We start from the raw sequence: 18,839 nt of genomic DNA, 5'->3' as shown, positions 1-18,839 counted from the left end.
TATATATAAAGAAAAAACAATTAATTGAAGTTATTGATTAACTATTGTCTTAGACAATAGACAATTGAAGTTATTGATTATCTTCAGTCTTAGACAATGGTTTGAAGAATTTTGAAATTTTTTCTTGCTTCACATCTTTTAAAAGCTTCTTTCTATTCAGAGTGATTTTAAGCAGTGGCACTCTTAAACCATCCATTCGCAATTTCGGTAATAGGTATTTGCAAGTTAAAGTTTAAATTTGCAGATTTTACGTCAGTTTCTGAAGTCAGATCCGCGAATAACGAAATATTTAGCCGCGAATAGTGAAAACGTGAATAAAGGAAGCGCGAATAATACTTTTTATTGCGAAAAAAAAATAAGAAGGGGGTGAAATAGGTGTTGAAAGTTTGTATGAAAAGTCCTTCATTTTTAGAGTTACAGTTTTAAAAATGTGTTCATAAATCATAAAAAAAGAAATACGAAATATAATGGGATTCAAAAATTTTAAAATTTTTTTAAAGTGATGAAATAGGGCTTGAAAATTTACATCGATTTCCACGCGGGTGTCCGCTAGTAATATGTTCAGTGACATTAACAGTCAGGCATCGAATCTTAGATCTTTATGATTTGAGCCTAGCCCCATAATATAAGGTATTGGAGCTTGTGCCATACGTTTGTTATTTACTTTATCTTTAGCTCCACTGCACAAATTAATTTATTTTAATCGGATTACAATGATGTGTACCTACCTGTGTACATGTTGAAATGATAATGTCGGAGATATCGTTAGGGATTTTGTCTACTCTCAAACTGTGAGATTAATTATAATTGAGATTACGACTTGAGAGTCATAATATAATAAAGACTTAAGTAACCCACGTGCATGTGTAATGAAATTAAAAAGAATTAAATCATCATAGCAACTATATCATTAATTATAGTCTGTGATTAAGCCCTCATTCGCACGGGAGTTTTTTTAACGGACGTTAAAAATGTGTTAAAAAAGCGTATAGTATGAAATTAAATGAAGGTCTATTTCCAACGCCCAAAATGGAAAATGCAACACTGATCGAAAAAAGTGTCGTGTTTAACACGACAAGGTCAGTTGACAGGGTAGAGGTAGGGGTAGGGTAAGGGTAGGGTAGGATAGGGGTAGAGTAGTGTAGAGAGTGTGGATACGGAAGAAGTCACATAAGTCCTCACACCAATTATTATTTTATAGGACCTGCCTCGCTAGACGTTACTTTTCTGTCAAAGTATATGATCAACGATCTAATGCGATTATAAAACCGTCTCTATGGTATCGATGTTAAATAGTTGTAATCGTGTTCATCGGTTAAAGAGCTCCGTAAAAATACCTTTTTGTGTAATTGAATTGTGTAAAAAACGGGCGAAAACTTCTAGTTCAGTATAAGATATATACCAAATCTAAGCTCATTTTCTTCAGAAAATGACCGACAATTTTGTTCGTGACTATGAGTGCGATACAGGTCCTTCTATAATTGGTCAGAGCATAAGTCAAAGCGAAGCCTGACCGGGTCCGCCAGTCCTAAATAAAGATATTCAGTAATCTGTGGTGTTTCTTTTTTATTTTTTTTATTCTATATACTTAAGTTAGCCCTTGAATACGATCTCACCTGCTGGTAAATGTTGATGCAATCTACTCGTAACACGGAAGTGAGCTGTTAGGAGTAGGATGAAAATCCACACATCCATTCGGTTTCTACACGACATCGTATCGGAACGCTTAATCGCTTGGCGGTACGTCTTTGCCGGTAGGGTAACTAGCCAGATTTGAACCAATTGAGATAACTAAATCGGCCGGGAATCGAATCTAGGACCTCTGTCTAGTAAATCCAATGCGCACACCACTGCGCCATGGAGACCAAGGTATTAATCCTGTAGCTCTGCAGCTTACATCGACACTCAACTCTCACTCCAAATACCTAATTGTAATCCGATTTAAATAAATTTATTTGTGCATCGAAGCGCGCGTAGTCCTATTAATTTTAATCCGCAAACAGTCCCAGACGTACAAGTCATCATGTTACTCAGACCAATTATAGAAGGACCTGTATCGCACTATTAGTCACGAACAAAATTGTCTGACATTTTCTGAGGAAAACGAACTTAGATTTGGTATATATCTTAAATTAAACTAGAAGTTTTTGCCCGTTTTTTACACAATTCAATTACACAATAAGGTATTTTTACGGAGCTCTTTAACCGACGATCACGATTACAACTGTCTAACATCGATTCTATAGAGAGTGTTTTTATAATCGCATTAGATCGTTGATCATATACTTTGACAGAAAAGTAACGTCTAGCGAGGCAGGTCCTATACAGTAATTGGTCTGAGTCATGTTAGAACAATCTCTAGTAGAATCCGCCCCACGAAAGAAGTCCCACTGCTATAACTTGAACCAAAAATGACATCTCGTCGACATCGATTCTCTTTCTACGATAGCTAACGCTTCGAAAACTGGAAGAATGTATGGGAATGATACATATTGGTCACGTGACCTGTCGATAGCAAATGTCATTCCCGTACATCTTTCTAGTTTTCGAAGCGTTAGCGATTGTAGAAAGATAATCGACGTGCCGCTTGGCTAGGGGGGCTTGTTTCGTGGCGCGGAGTCTATGCTACAAATAGGAAGATACTTGTATAGATTATACTTTTTATGGGAAGTACAAGATAAAGGTAAAACAGCATTATTACATTTATTTTATTATTCACGAAATCATTTACGTAAAATTCAGTTTTTTAACCGCGACTGCGGGATCTATGGATTTTTTGACGGCCTCCGTGGCGCAGTGGTATGCGCATGCATTTACAAGACGGAGGTCCTGGGTTCGATTCCCGGCTGAGCCGATAGAATTTTTTTTAATTGGTCCAGGTTTAACTGGTGGGAGATTTAGTGTTCCGGTACGATATTCCGCTGAAAGTTCGAGACCCTGGTGTTTAAAAGTCCATAAAATTGTTCTATCAGTATGCCCATCGGCTTAATAATTATGATTATGACGAGGATGAAAACGAATCATCATTAACAACCCATATTCAGCTCGCTGTTGAGCACGAGTCTCCTCTCAGAATAAGAGGGATTAGGCCTTAGTCCACCACGCTGGTCCTATGCGGAACGGCAGACTTTACATACGTAAATAATCAAGGTATGTAGGTTTCCTCACGATGTTTTTCCTTCACCGTTTGAGACACGTGATATTTAATTTCATAAATTGAGAGAATTGAGAGACGTGATAGCCCAGTGGATTCGGAGGGCGTAGGTTCGAATCCGGACCGGGGCATGCACCTCCATGTGGCATTTTAAGAGAAGACGAATAGATACAGTAATATAAAAGTTCATTGACCTCGCAGGTTGCTGAACTTAATTTAAAACACAAACGAATCTGTCAACAAAACATTCTCATTCATAAACGTAGTTGGTTTAAAATTTTAAAGAGCTTTCATTGCGCGGTAATTAGAGTAGCCGACCGGTCGGCCATAATTTCGTTTGACGGGCTTTGAAACGTGGACGGCGGGAAATTTATGGAATTTTTAATTATGTTTGTACAGATTAATTCTCATATTATTTGTGTAGAGCTCGCAGACTCTGAAACTGAAATGTTTGTTGAAACTGTTGTGAGTCTAAACATATTATGATATCATGCATGTATGAGTTTGTTTGTTTTGGGAAACTTTCGGCCGACCAATAAAACAATTCGGCGGTAAACGCGTAGATTAATTTATTAAAATAATAATTTACTTATTTTGTTAGTAATTTCCGCAAATTAAGAATATCACGCAGTCGGGCTATCTGTTTTTTTATAATAAAAGTTAGGTAATATTGTTTTTATTAGCGACATTTAGACATGTAGTATTTGTTACTCTTTAAAGTCGCAACTACTTAACCGGTTTAGCTGAAATTTAAAACGAATATAGATAACATCCTGGATTAATAGGTACATAGGCTACAATTCATCCCGAAAAAAACCATGGTTCCCGGGGGGTTTTTGAAAGTGAATTCCTCGCGACGAAGTCGCAGGCGTGCGCTTGTTAAGAGTAAAATATAAAATTGCATAATGCCATTCCTTTTTTAGGTCGGTTAAAAAAAAATTGTCCCGCTATTGGCCTTTACAAACAGCGCTCTTTGGTGAAGTTAATTGGCAAATATAGGTATTCACTGTGAATGGACTCCAATTGGAATGGAAAATGTTTGATTATATGGATTCACATAATAAGCAATAAGGTGGTCTTTGATCGCCGCTCGCTGTAATGAATCAGGCAGTCCATTATTTACGTAAATGCCATTGAATACTAGGTATTTACTTATGTCCAATTTAGTGATTTGTTGCAATAAACCCTCGCAGACGGGACAGATATGATGAAATTAAATGAAATTGGTAGCATTTAACATCGTTCTGGAACGCTAAATCGCTTAGCGGTACATCTTTGCCGGTAACTATCCACGGCCAAAGCCTCCAGCCAGACCTGGACCAGTTAAGAAAATCTCAACCGGCCCACTCGGGGATCGAACCCAGAACCTCCGTTTTGTAAATCCACCGCGCATACCACTGCACCACGGCGGCTGTCAAAATAATTGGTGTTAAATATTTTTGATGTGTGAGTTTGCCTCGTCAAAAAACGACACAATTTTGTTGGTGAGTTTGGGTTCGATACAAGTATGTACACATGTATTTGGTCTCAGACCAATACACATGTGTACTTGTATCGCATATTATTATTGGTATACATGTGGTATAATATGCTGTATAAATTAAGTATAGGATTGGTGGAGTTAGTTGCTTGGCAATGCACGTCCCCCTCATTTGCAATCCGTCGCATTTACATTTTTGCATCGTGGGAGCTGGAAGCGATGTTGCGGCAGATAGTATCGCCAGTTGGTTGCCAACTAACCTGACACCTACCACTATGTCGTAACTACTTCACTGATTAGGCATTTCGTGACTTTTTGTAGTAAAAACTGTTATGCTACGAGAGAAATCATCATTAACATCTGATAGTGGTTGTTAAAAAGAACATTTTTAATCCTAAGTACACGCAGTGTTGGCCGACCCCCCACCAGGTGGACTGACGACATCAAGCGAGTCGCAGGGATTCGCTGGATGCAGGTGACTCAGTATCGTGATGTTTGGAAGTCCCTACAAAAGGCCTATGTCCTGCAGTGGACGTCCATCGGCTGATATGATGATGATGACACGCATTGGCATGAACAACTGTTAAGTTTTTTGTCGGCTCTTCTCAGCAGGACCTGCCTTCCGAACCGGTGGTAGAGTCTTTACAAATAGTCAAACTTGACGTTTCAAAAGTGCTTGTAAACCTAAAAAGCCTATTTGAAATGAATGGATTGTGATTTTGAATTACAAAAAATATTCGTAACATTAATATTTATCATCATCATCATCATCATCATCATCATCATCATCATCATATCAGCCGACGGAAGGCGTTTTGTACAGACTCCAAACATTACCATCCTGAGCCGCCTGGATACAGCGAATCCCTGCGGCTCGTTTGATGTCGTCAGTCCACCTAATGGGAGGTCGACCAACACTGCGCTTTCTAGTGCGGGGTCGCCATTCCAGCACCTTGGAACCCCAACGTCTATCGGCTCTTCAACTCTAAGGCCCGTCCATTGCCCCTTCAGCTTCGCGACTCGTTATGCTATGCTTTAAAAATATTCATATAAAAGGAAAAATAAATAGAAGCGTAGTTATAAACCCAGTAAGTGTTCACTCGTACACTCCTTCCCGGCGCCTCAGCCCTCAGCCCTCAGCCCTCACTGCAGCAGGAAAGCCTCTCGGTATCGCCTCGCGAGCATTACCGCGCCGCTAACGAGCTTTCCGTTACACGCCACAGCCTAGTGAGAACAGTTGATTCAACTCATTTTATTTCATCTATTAAAGTGGATAATTCTACATGTAGAAATAGGAAGTAAAATCACATAAGTCGTCATCACCATCACGGGACGTGACATGACGTTACTAACACTATAATAATATAAGGGTCGAATACAGACGGCAGTGATTCTTGAGACGGCGCGTTTTGTGAGGAGGTTCCTCACTCTGGAGCTCTGACCTGATTTTTTTTAAAAATCTTAAATAGTGTTTTGTATTTTATTAACATTGTGACTTTATTGACTAATAAATTAATGAGAGAAAAAAAAATATGCTTTGCTATAAGTATAAGTCATTCTTTTGAGTTGGCTCACAGTTTTTATGATAATAATGCTAGTAAAACACACAAAGGGCTCAACCCCACTATGTTAAGTACGTATAAAAAAAGAAATAAACGACATAATAAGCAAAAAAGCAAAATCTCAAGACGCCGTCATATTTATAACATTTAACATACTGTTTCTCTACTAGACTGTGGCGTAAGAAAAAAATAACGATAATAACATACTACAAGTAAGATGATAACTTATGTAGATGTTTTTAAAATATACGTTAAACCGTGCCGACGTGCATTAAAGAAAATTCCCAACCATTCATAGTAAGTGTCCTATGAATGTGGTTAGCGGGAACTGTATTTTCCTTAATAGTATAAGAGCTTCCGGGAAATGGGAGATGCAATAATGACGGCTTTGCGTTCGTGAAGAGTCTGTTTTGCCTTCTAATCGGCACGAACAGTTCTAGTGCTGTTATATCCTACTTAATAATATAAACGCAAAGTTTGTATGGATGTTTGTTAACTCTTAAAGTTAAATATTATTTGGGGGGCCCAATGGACGAGCGGCAAATCTCGAACAATCTCTTTAGTTTTTTTACTCTACCCTAACTCTTTCACCTTATAGTACTTATTGCTTTTGCCATTTCTGCATTTTTTTTACGTTCTTTTTTCGAAGGAAGCACTAGATTAGGTAATATTTTAGTGTATAATATAAATAGTAGTGTCATTCGGATATGACGTCACTCGATCTCGTGTTGGCTCGTGCCGAATGGCACGACTAGGTAGGGAGTTAGAGAGGGGTACCGGTTGGGCGTTAAAGTATTCTTGTGGCGTTCGAGCCGTCCCCATTTCTTGTTGTGGAATTCTTAATGGGTTACTTGGGATAGGCGGGGAGAATAGCCTGAGCAGTGAGTGGTGAGTGTTGGCATGTCGGAAGGGATCTCTTAAACCTGTATCCGGAATCACAAAACCTGGGGCTGCTGCAGGTATTCTATGCTATTATGTGGTCTTATTGGTTATAGTTTGATTTATTTATTAAGTTGTCCTGACAAATATTGTGAATCGTAACCTATGTTCGACATTGGTTTTCTTATTTTTGTAATTTATTTCTGAGTCTGCTAAAAGTATATTAGTTTTTACAATTGTTTGCTTTCACACGTAAGGGATCCGGGGGCCCCGTATCATTTATATGGCTGATACGCCGGCAGCTACGACCCAGTGTTATGTGTTAAGCTTGTTATTTATTAATACATTAAACACAATATTATTAACACTTATTTATTCAACCAACAACAAATACATATTAAATGTATTCTTAATACATATATGTCTGACGCCTTATGAAATAAGTAGGCATTATTACTAGTCACATTCCTGTCTACATAACGCATGACATTGATTTAATTTTTTATACATTAGATATTTGAATTGTCTAGCAAGCCTGTATTTTATGTATAAAATCACATGTTCTACACTAACGAGACAGGGTCTGCTATTTAGAGAGTTAACTGCATAAAAATTCCTTCGTCCAACATAATCGTAAATACTTATAGTAGTAAATATGGTTATAATATATTAACTAGTAACTTAAATCTAAGACTAAGAATTTTCACGTATCTATCTAATTAGACTGTTTTAGTTTTCCAAAATAGCTTTGTATAAGTTATCTAAATAATTGAATAAAAAATTCTATATTTTTCTACAACTAAAAATAGTAAATAAGTTGATGCTCCAAAACTTGTTGGCGGGAAAGAAAAAAAAATAGTTTTTAGTTAGTTAAAGAGCTTTAAGTATTTTGTCATCAGCTCTCTGTTTATAACTACGTTTCACAAGTGAATTTTAATTATTTGAATATTGTCGCAATGGTTAGTAATACATGTCATGCATGCACATCTCAACTTCCTCAATGTATGAATATTATATGAATTATTTATACACATTAAGCATATGTGACAGTCAAACATTAATAAATTATATTTTTGCAAGTTTAATTATGACTTAACGCTTAACGAATTTAAAATGATCTACAGAGTATGTGATGGTCATTACGCGCATTCATACAAGAAATCTAAATTTAGAAAAACGAAAGGTCACTCATATTACGAAATCTCAAAGACTGACATGAGGCAGGGAGGTAGAAATCCGCTAAGAACGGACATTGCGATAAGGACGGAAAGCAGATCTTTGGTGATACTATAAATATAAGCAAATGGTCGTGACATACCCGACGATGGGTCTCAAGGTGCTCCAATTACATACTGGATAGCTCTAGACCGGGTTGCCAACAGTGCCTAACAGTGGACGTCCATCGGCTGATATTGATGATGATGAAAACGAATTAGTGACGTCAAAAGACTATAATCAATTGCTAAAAATGAAATGTATAGTTCCTGTCCTTGATTTAAAAATAACTTTGTTTTCTGAAGTGTTGGAACGTTTGGATTGATTTTAATGGGACTTTCACACTGGAAGTTAAAGGAGGTTGTTAAGCTACCTATCTATAGGCTACTTATTATGAGTCATACTCTGATATCAGGATAGGGCCTAGTGTCATTATTTGCAACACAGGTTTTTTACCCAGAGCAAGCTCCAGTCCCCACATCATCACATTTTCTAATTATAACCTAACACAATTATATTGTCATAATTATGTGCATATCATAATGTGGAGAAAAATAATTTTAGCAGACTCAGAGATTACCAAAATAAGAAAACTAATGCCGAACAAAAGTTAGGTTATGATTCACAACATTTGTCTTAATTAACAAATCAAACTGTAATCAAAATAAGACCCTAAAATGGCAGAGAATGAACTTGAGTGAAGTCACGCACTTGTGAACGATGTGTGTAGGGTTAAAGGCGCCTTTAACTATTAACAAACACTCCCTTTTTCCACTCAAGTCACTCTCCACTCCTATCCCAAGTAACCCATAAAGAATTACACAACAAGAGATGTGGACGGCTCGAACGTCACGAGCACACTGAAGCCGTCCGTAGTCGTTGCAACGCAGCGATAACAATAAATGAAATTTCAAACTTCAAAAATTTCAAAATTCAAATTAATTTAAAAACTGAATTGTATACGCGCGTAGTGGCGGGTGTCCGTTACTAAATAAATAAACTAACTGCAATCCTTTTCATGAATTTGCATAGTCAGCAGTAAGTGATATTTTTTTAACAAAACAGCTTTGAAAAAATGCTAGGAAGGCTTAGTCACTGGAAATCCCATTACGTCGAGCCGTTAGGGAGTTATTTTTGTGCAACATGCAACTGTAGTTTGATAGGGGTTGGAAACTGCAGCGCCATTTTGTTTTGTTCGCTCGTTTATTTAAAATTCGAACACAAGGGAACAAGTAGTGATTTTCTAAATTTAAATTACGAACATATACTAAATCTACTTTTAATCATTATTTTCACATACTGGAACATTCATTAAGTTTATTTTCATTAATACCAACCCATATTCTGTTAAGTACGAGTCCCTTCTCTGAAAGAGAGGGGTTAGTCCACACGTAGAGAATTAAGAAAATTCTCTGTTAAGCGGGTTTCCTCACGATGTTTTTCCTTCACCGTTTGAGACACGTGATATTTAATTTTTTAAAATGCACACAACTGAAAACTTTGAGGTGCATGCCAGACCGGATTCGAATCCACACCCTCCGTAATCGGAGGCAGAGGTCATATCCACTGGGCTATCACGGCTCTCATACAACATATCTATACTATAAAATATCGTTGTTAACAAAAGATTACTTAATAATACGAGTCGGTCCCTCAAGACTGAGGTTCATGACCACCTTGGCGAGTCATCTTTTGATATACAATGCTCCTCAATTGAGTACGGTCGCTGGCCATTTGGACGACACTGTAAAAGGTGCGGGCTCCCGTTTCCTTGAGAAGATCCGACCATCGGGTTGGTCTACCTCGTGGCCGTTTGCCTTCCACATTTCCCATCACACTAATTTTTTCATAGTTGTCGTTACCACGGCGGTTATATCCATAGTAATACTTATCCTAAAATAGAAATGTATCAAGTACATGATACTTTAGCGTATCCACATTTATCAGCATCATATTAGCTAATTTCTCCACTCATCGTTGCTACTCGTACTCGTACTCGTACTTGCGGGCCAAGTCCTAAAGTATCTAAAGATAAACACTTTGTATTCCATTAGTCTTGCACATGTTAACGCGGAAGCCGTGCATTAGGGTTGTACCTTGTCGTATATTTACCAAGTTATTAATTTATTTATTTACTTTCCAACAATTTTTAAAAGATTAATGAATTATTCTGAATATTAAAAGTACCGTTTTTATAGTAACGCTCGCCCGCCCGTGACTTCCTCCGCGTGAAATTTAGTTTTTTACAAATCCCTCGGAAACCACGGATTTTTCCGGGGTAAAAAGTAGCCTATGTGTTAATCCAGACTATAACATATCTCAATACCAAATTTTAGCTAATTCGGTTCAGTAGTCCAGGCGTGAAAGAGTAACAAACATTCATAACATCAAAATCATCGCTTTAGTAGTAGCGACGTTAAAGAGTAACAATCATCCAAACATACATCCAAACATCAATACAAACTTTCGCGTTTATAATATTAATAGGATTTTCCCTTGGTCTACTGCAACTAATAGTTTTTTATCCATAAACACTCTCATGATAACATACAAGTAACAATCCAGTGATTTGATACTTTACATATGTTACATGCCTACAAAATCACCACAAAAAGTGTTATAAAACAAAACTTATAATTAAATTCGATGATATTTAAATGTAAGTCCAGTGTAAAACGAGAAATGTAATATTAAATAGCAAGGAGCTGGGACACTTCAAATGACTTTGAGCATTTTGCTTGAGATAAATATTGAAATTAGTAATGATACCGTTAACTAACGTCCGTCTGTTTAAACGGCTGGATGAAATGTGATGAATTTTTAATTAATTCTAATTAAACTCTTTTCCTCCTTGTTACACAAAGAGTTTCTTGAGCGACAGTTTCTTTCTTCCTTCCTTGCGTTGTATTCCTCATTACTGAGGGTCGTGACCCCTCTTCTTCTTTCTTCTTGACGATGTCGCGCCATGTGGCTCGGCTTTTCGTGACTTGCAGAGCCTCGTGTACCTTGGTGTCGAAAGTGGCGCGGATTTGGTCTGACCATAGGGCTACGTGCTCTAATTTTTTTCAAGGCTAACTATAATCTATCTATCTAACTTCTAAAGTAGGTAAGCTTCTGTCTTTATAATAAACGCAATAAAATAGAAACTCTTCTCGGACCAAGGCGCGTTTGAAACCCTCGTAACTTTAATGTTAAGTTTTCAACCAATTATTATCATAATTTATCTAATAATATACAACCTAACGTTTTTAGAGCTTCTGATTCCGGAGGATGTGGGTTCGAATCCGGTCCGGGGCATGCACCTCTAACTTTTCAGTTGTGTGTATTTTAAAAAATTAGATATCACGTGTCTCAAACGGTGAAGGAAAACATCGTGAGGAAACCTGCATATCAGAGAATTTTCTTAATTTTTGTGTGTGAAGTCTGCCAATCCGCATTGGGCCAGCGTGGTGGACTATTGGCCTAACCCCTCTAATTCTGAGAGGAGACTCGAGTTCAGCAGTCGAATATGGGTTGATAACGACGACGTTTTAAAAGTGCTTGAACTAAAACTAGGCCTAATTGAAATAAATGAACTTTGTCTTTGAAAGAAGTGAAGCCTCTTTACAATATTTTTTTTTATTCTAAAGAAAATTTCTTGTTGAAAATTATTACACGAAAAGTTAATGTTGGCAGCCCTTAATTACAGGTCATTCTGTAGTAGCTATTCGTGAGGTAGGTATGCAGCGAGTAGTAGGTATTTAGCGTTCAAAGCGCATAATTACCCAGTCTCTGCAAGACGTTGTACGATACCAGCAATCAGCATGCCGTCTGGAGTCTGGTCATAATTTTGTCATAATCTTCTAAAACATTCTTCAAATATATAACTAAGAGATTCATTAGATGACGATTTTTACTTACATATTAGGTTATATTATTTTTCGTGAGCCTAACCTAACCTAACCTAACTTCATCTCGATGACGATCAAAAAAAAAAATCAAAAATCATTTATTTCAAGTAGGCTCAGTTTACAAGCACTTTTGACACGTCAGTTGACTATTTGTAAAGATTCTACCACCGGTTCGGAAAGCAGGTTCTGCTGAGAAGATACCGGCAAGAAACTCAACAGTTTGCTCTTTTGAAAAAGTCATACAGTATTATAATTTACAATTGATAACAATTACTGTTTACATTTCTTATAGTTTTACTTCCTGTGTGAAGGTGGAAGCTGATCCAACGGCCTCCAAGCATCTTTATTCCACGATCAACTTTATTATTTACTTCCGACGCTCAGAAATTTTCATTTCCTTGGAACTCAGTTAGCTACAAGAATCAAGAATTTTCGTAAATATAAAAGTTATTCGTCTCATCGAGATAAAGCTACTTACGAAAAATTTACTTGTTAGTAATCAGATGTAAAAAATGTTCTACGGATCCCTGAATATTACTTTTACTTTGTAAAAAAATAGTTCTTAAAATTCTTGTACAAAATGTACCTACCTAGTTATCAATTATAATTAGAATGTAGATGCAAATATAGCGTAAAAATATTACTTAGTAATTTATAACATATAAAATTAATACTAACTGCTGAGACAGTAAAAACATTACCAAAATAATAGTAATACTTAACTAAAAATCGTACGTTAACGTTGGCATGCATCGCCATTGCGGAAACTCATATTGCAAGTTTAACGGAGTTTTGACCGCACATCCTCAAGCGCCTGCATGGAAATTGCAGCAATCTATGTTTATAGCGGTTGGTTTTGCGTTTATAAACACTTGTAATATTCGTCATCAACCCATATTCCGTGATAGCCCGTGATAGCCCAGTGGACCTCTGCCTCAGATTTCGGAGGGTGGGGGTTCGAATTCGGTCCGGGGCATGCACCTCCAACTTTTCAGTTGTGTGCATTTTAAGAAATTAAATATCACGCGTCTCAAATGGTGAAGGAAAACATCGTGAGGAAACCTGCATACCAGAGAATTTTCTTAATTCTCTGCGTGTGTGAAGTCTGCCAATCCCCATTGGGCCAGCGTGGTGGACTATTGGCCTAACCCCTCTCATTCTAAGAGGAGACTCGAGCTCAGCAGTGAGCCGAATATGGGTTGATAATGATGATGATGATGTTAAAGAGTTAGGGGTATAGTTTAAAAGAAATGGCCACCGGTCTCTACAACGCCGGTCCAGGGAACCCAGGTATACCCCCGTATAAAAGTTTATGGAGATGATAATATGATGTATAATAAGGATCTGGTTAAATAATTGGCTTAATAAAAGTATGTTCTTTGATGAAAAATACTATTTTTATATCACTCTCTAGGGCAAATTGTTCGCCGGTGTACCTTGGTACCAAAGTGGCGAAGTAACATTTGAACTGTATTATTTTTTTCTATTACCAAAAAGCTTAACAAACAAGAAAACGAACAACCAAATCAATCATAAGTCTTCAAAAATATCGGAAACTTAGGTCAACGATCTTAGCCTGTCCCCGTTGTGAACATATTAAAATAGTCGTAAAACGATTTTTTTTAGATATAGGTAATATGCCGGGTGGTTAGGGGAGGTCTGGGCCGGGAATGGCCATTCCCCTTTTAGTTGTTAGTCTAAGTTGTTAGTTAGACCTTGTTAGCTCAATTAATATAGGTACTCAGAGCATGTGCGTATAAAGCGGGTAAGAATAAGTACTCATATAGGAAGAAGATCCGTAATTCAGCAGTAAATATTCGCATTTCGAGTTTCATTTATGAAGGATTCCATTGACTTTTACGGCGCATGTATGCGAGGTGGGAAATATAACATCAGCGATTTGGCTGTAACTCGTACCTGTATATTCCATTTCCTGCCGCTAAGCGAATACGCTGCGTTGAATATATGAGAGGAAACGGTATGCTGATAACGAAACTTATATTTTATTGAAATCCCTAACCCCTTTTTGTTGTATTATCTGGAATAGGAAATAGGCAATTTTTCTACATACGTAAATCCACAAAGCACAATTTAACTCTCATTTTAACGGAAAGTGCCAGATTAACAACTAGCTGGCCTATTCCCTATTTTGGTCATTATTATCAACCTAATAAAATAAACATCACATCAATTGAGAAATGTCGATTGAGAATCTTAATTTCGTACCTATATGTCAACTAGCATACGTCACAGATAGTGAATTAGCCTGCAGGACGGATACAGCGCTAATTTTAAACTGACACCTTGAGTTAAAAAAAATACTGTACTAATCTTACTTGAAACGAAACAAATTATTTTGAACTGACTTTGGTCATTGAATAATATATTCTGCTATCGATGAAAAGTCATGAATGAATAAACGAAGAATTCGTAATAGTAATTTTATTCATCAAAATGACGACATATTAGATATGTTTAGATACAATGTTGAGTCTTGTACATTTTACCATTTAAGATGTGCGAATATTCAAATTAAAATTGTTGAAAGGGATTAAATGAGTTTATGTGTTAAATATTCGAACGGAATTTGCATCTAAGCATGATCTAAGCATCAATTATATGAACTCTAAAAATAGTTTGTAAATCTGTGCAGCAGTTTGCCGTGAACTAGTTTCACCGTAAATAGCTCCGCCATTCATATTTTCTGCTTTTAAAATCGTACGCTTAGGTAGATACTAAAATGTCTGACCTGATTTAGCGTTTTAAACTCTCGTTTTCAAACGATAAAATCTTTGATAGTTTTATTTTTTCTTACGTAAAAGTACACTTAGTTTTTCTTTTTACATATCTTTTAAAGATTGTAGATATAATCCCATTTTGTGGTGAAATAATATTTTTGTTTCATTCTTTGATAATATATAAATTTCTTCTAAAGTATTCACATAAAATTATGATATTGATTCATTTGTCCAACTGCAAGTTTAATTCTTTCGCTAACGTGTGAAAATAGAATATGAATAATATAAGGTATATTATTCTATAACACACAACATATCAGATTGTACCTACCTACTCTTTTTGCAACATCAACAATTTGAAAGTTCATCAAAAGTTTTTAAGAGTACAGTTTTCTTGGTAGTTTGTACTTTATAGAAGAAACTTCAGTTATGGACATTGTTTATCATTAATATCATCATATCATATCATTAGATCATACTCGTAGATTGTTGCGCAACGTACTGGTTAGCACAAGAAGACTATGATTACGATAATTCTTCTTCTTCTTCCCCTTTTTCTTCCTAGCATGGTCCCAATACGTGGGGTCCACTTCCTGGATTTTGATTTGCTCCAGATCTTGGACATCCGATTACTTGACTTTGTTAGCTCTCAAGTCGGCATTTAGGATATCGAGTCAGCGCTTTCTGGGGCGGACTCAGGGTTTAGCTCCAGGGACTGTAGGTAATGTTGAGACATATATTACCCGCGTAACTCTACGGACGTCACGCGACGTGACCGTACCATCTAATATAGGCTTCTTCCAGCTTATCATCTCCGATGACACTGGGTCTACTGAGGATGTGTTGTCAGTCACAACGGGTGATGTTACACATTCACCGCAGCATTTTCATCTCAGTGAATCGAAGTCCCTGCTCATGCCTCATCAGCGGCCTTATTATGTAGATACATGTTTGAATGGTACACTGAGATCAGTGTACCATTCAAACAATGAGTCACTAGGTACATCGATTTTTGTTGTATTTTTCGTTTCTGTGATCATCTAATATAGTTATTTCTACGAAATTACCTTGACTACGCCATTTTACATCAAGTGGCAATGATGTTTTGTTTTAACAATAATCTAACATTAATATTTCAACAAATTAACGTAAATATCAGTTTTTCGTTAAAATAACGTTACTACCTGCTACTACCACTACTAGACTAATGTTGCTTTACATAAATGACGATTATTGTCTCATTTCGTTGAAAATACAATGTTAGATGATTGCAAAAACGAAAAAACGATGTAGTGACTGATAACTTGAATGGTACACCGAGTTACATAATAACCTGCAGGGCTGGCCAAGTATCACTACTGTACAGCAGTACGAGTCGAATTACAGTTTTGAGTATAAGTCCCTTGAGCTTTAGCGGCGTTCTGCGATAACATATAACAACAGTTAGGTCTCGCCATTTTGACCAAGCAGGATTCGATGATGATTACGATAATTACGATTTCAAAATAACCACACGTTTTCATACAGAAGCGACGACTATAACGGTAAATTTAAACGGTGTTCAGCGATGTGTTGCTACGAACTGTCGGGTGACAGAGGGTATGACTTTTCAAACCTGACCACCTGACCCAAACCCTTTCATTTGATATCCATATCATGGGGGTGGATTTCAAACAGTCCGCCATCTTGGGGAGGCCGTCATATTGGATTTGTAATGACGTTTCTTAGCTAGTCATGTTTTGTCATCAGAACTCAGAGCGTGTGCAAAATTTCATCCTAATCGAAAACCGCGATGTGGGTAAAATTAAGATTCCGAGATTTTCTTATATAGATACATAGTTACAAGCTTGGGGACGCCGCCATATTGGGTTTGTAATGACGTTTCTTAGCTAGTCATGTTTTGTCATCAGAACTCAGAGCGTGTGCAAAATTTCATGCTAATCGAAAACCGCGAAGTGGGTCAAATTAAGATTTTGTTACATACATCGTACAAGTGAAGCTAATATAAAGCGTGTAAATAAATACACTTTACTTGCACAACTAAGTGCCTGGACCTTTGTTACTTGCTACCTTCCGATGCCATCATGGCAGTACCATGGACTGCAAATCTTTTAGGTGTTATATAGTAACAAAGATAAGTCTCCACAGGGTTTCGCTCTACGACTTTATGAGCCATAGATTGAACACTATTATATATACTAATATTATAAATCTAAATCTAATTATAAAAGAGTTTGTTTGTTTACTTGAATGCCCTAATCTCAGGAACTACTCCGATTTGAAAAATTCTTTCAGTGTTAGATAGCCCATTTATCGGCGAAGGCTATAGCCTTCACCGTATTCTTACGGGAACAGGAACCACGCGGGTGAAACCACGCGGCGTCAGCTAGATATTTTAGAAATCCCTTTCAAGGAAAATTCCGTAGAAGCACGTATAATATTTTGCGAGCAAATAAATCTTGCGATTTCAGTTTATAGAATGAAGTGAGCTCGCATGTAATATCGCACCTCAAAATAGGTTCTCTACGTTATTAGCCGGCTCCATTATAGCACTTAAATGCGCTGCATAAACGTCATAATCATTGTCGTTGTTTTCCACAGAAAAACGTCCTGTATTACATTGTGTTACGTGTCATAATGGTGTGGCACAATGGAACTATATGAGGGTAGATTTAACGATGTTATTTGCGTGTACAACAAAGTTAAAACAGTTACAGTGTTTTGTAGAGGTTAGGAAATTTTATAACGCTTCCATAACATTTGAGTAAAAAGCTAGCTTCTTTATCTATACCATATACCTACATTTGAATATCAGACAGAAATTATAAAAATTGTAATAAATACGACACTATATAAATGGGGTTTGTTAAAAATGCTTGATACACGTAGATTGCCTTAAACTAAATTAAATCAAAGTAACTAAACTTGTATGTTTATTTCATAGTTAAATTATTTAAACAATCGATATCTCTATATTTTTGCAAGGAAAATGTAACTTTTCATTTGATTACTTTGGATTAGTTTCGTGTGATTACTTATTCATCATCATCATTTCAGTCGATGGACGTCCACTGCAGGATATATGCCTTTAGTAGGGATTTCCAAACATCACGATCCTGAAACGCCTGTTTTGGGGTCCCAAGGTGTTGGAAAGGCGACCCACACTAGAAAGTGTTGGTCTACTCTCCACCCGGTGGACTGACGACATCAAGCGAGTCGCAGGGATTATTTATGCTGAGCCAAAATCGTGGACATCCCAAAGTAGGTATACAGTAAAATGATTTAAAAATACACGAGGTAATAATTGTTATCTACTATAATGATTAATAATTATCTACGTCGCAATACCAGTAGCACGTGCCATTAAATCGGTAAAGCAGTATCTCAAGTACGACATAATTAAAATCATAGGCGCCATATACGGAAGCTGTTTATGTAAATATTTGTAATTAACGCCGCTATAAAACTAAAGTAATATCATGTTGTTTGAGAATGCAGACTTTTAATAGCTGTTGTAATGTAATATAAAAAGCTTTAAAGGCTTTAAACCGACTTAATAAACGAGATATTTCATTGATTTTTAAGTCATGGTTATTGCACCTACCTATGTACTGTCGTTATAGCGCAATGGATAGCCTCTGCCTCCGATTCCGGAGGGTATATATAATTCAATGTTGTAACTTTTTAGTTATGTGCATTTTAAGAAATTAAATATCATGTATTTCAAACGGTGAAGGAAAAAAATCGTGAGGAAACCTGCATACCTGAGAATTTTCTCAATTCTCTCGCGTGTGTGAAGACTGCCAATCCGCATTGGGCCAGCGTGGTGGATTAATTGACTTAACTCATCTCATTCTGGGAGGAGACTCAAGCTCAGCAATGAGCTGGATATGGGTTTATAATAATGATGGACTATTGTTG

Source organism: Bicyclus anynana, chromosome 4 (assembly GCF_947172395.1).
Source record: "Bicyclus anynana chromosome 4, ilBicAnyn1.1, whole genome shotgun sequence".
NCBI lineage: Eukaryota > Metazoa > Arthropoda > Insecta > Lepidoptera > Nymphalidae > Bicyclus > Bicyclus anynana.
This window is presented reverse-complemented; position numbering follows the sequence as displayed.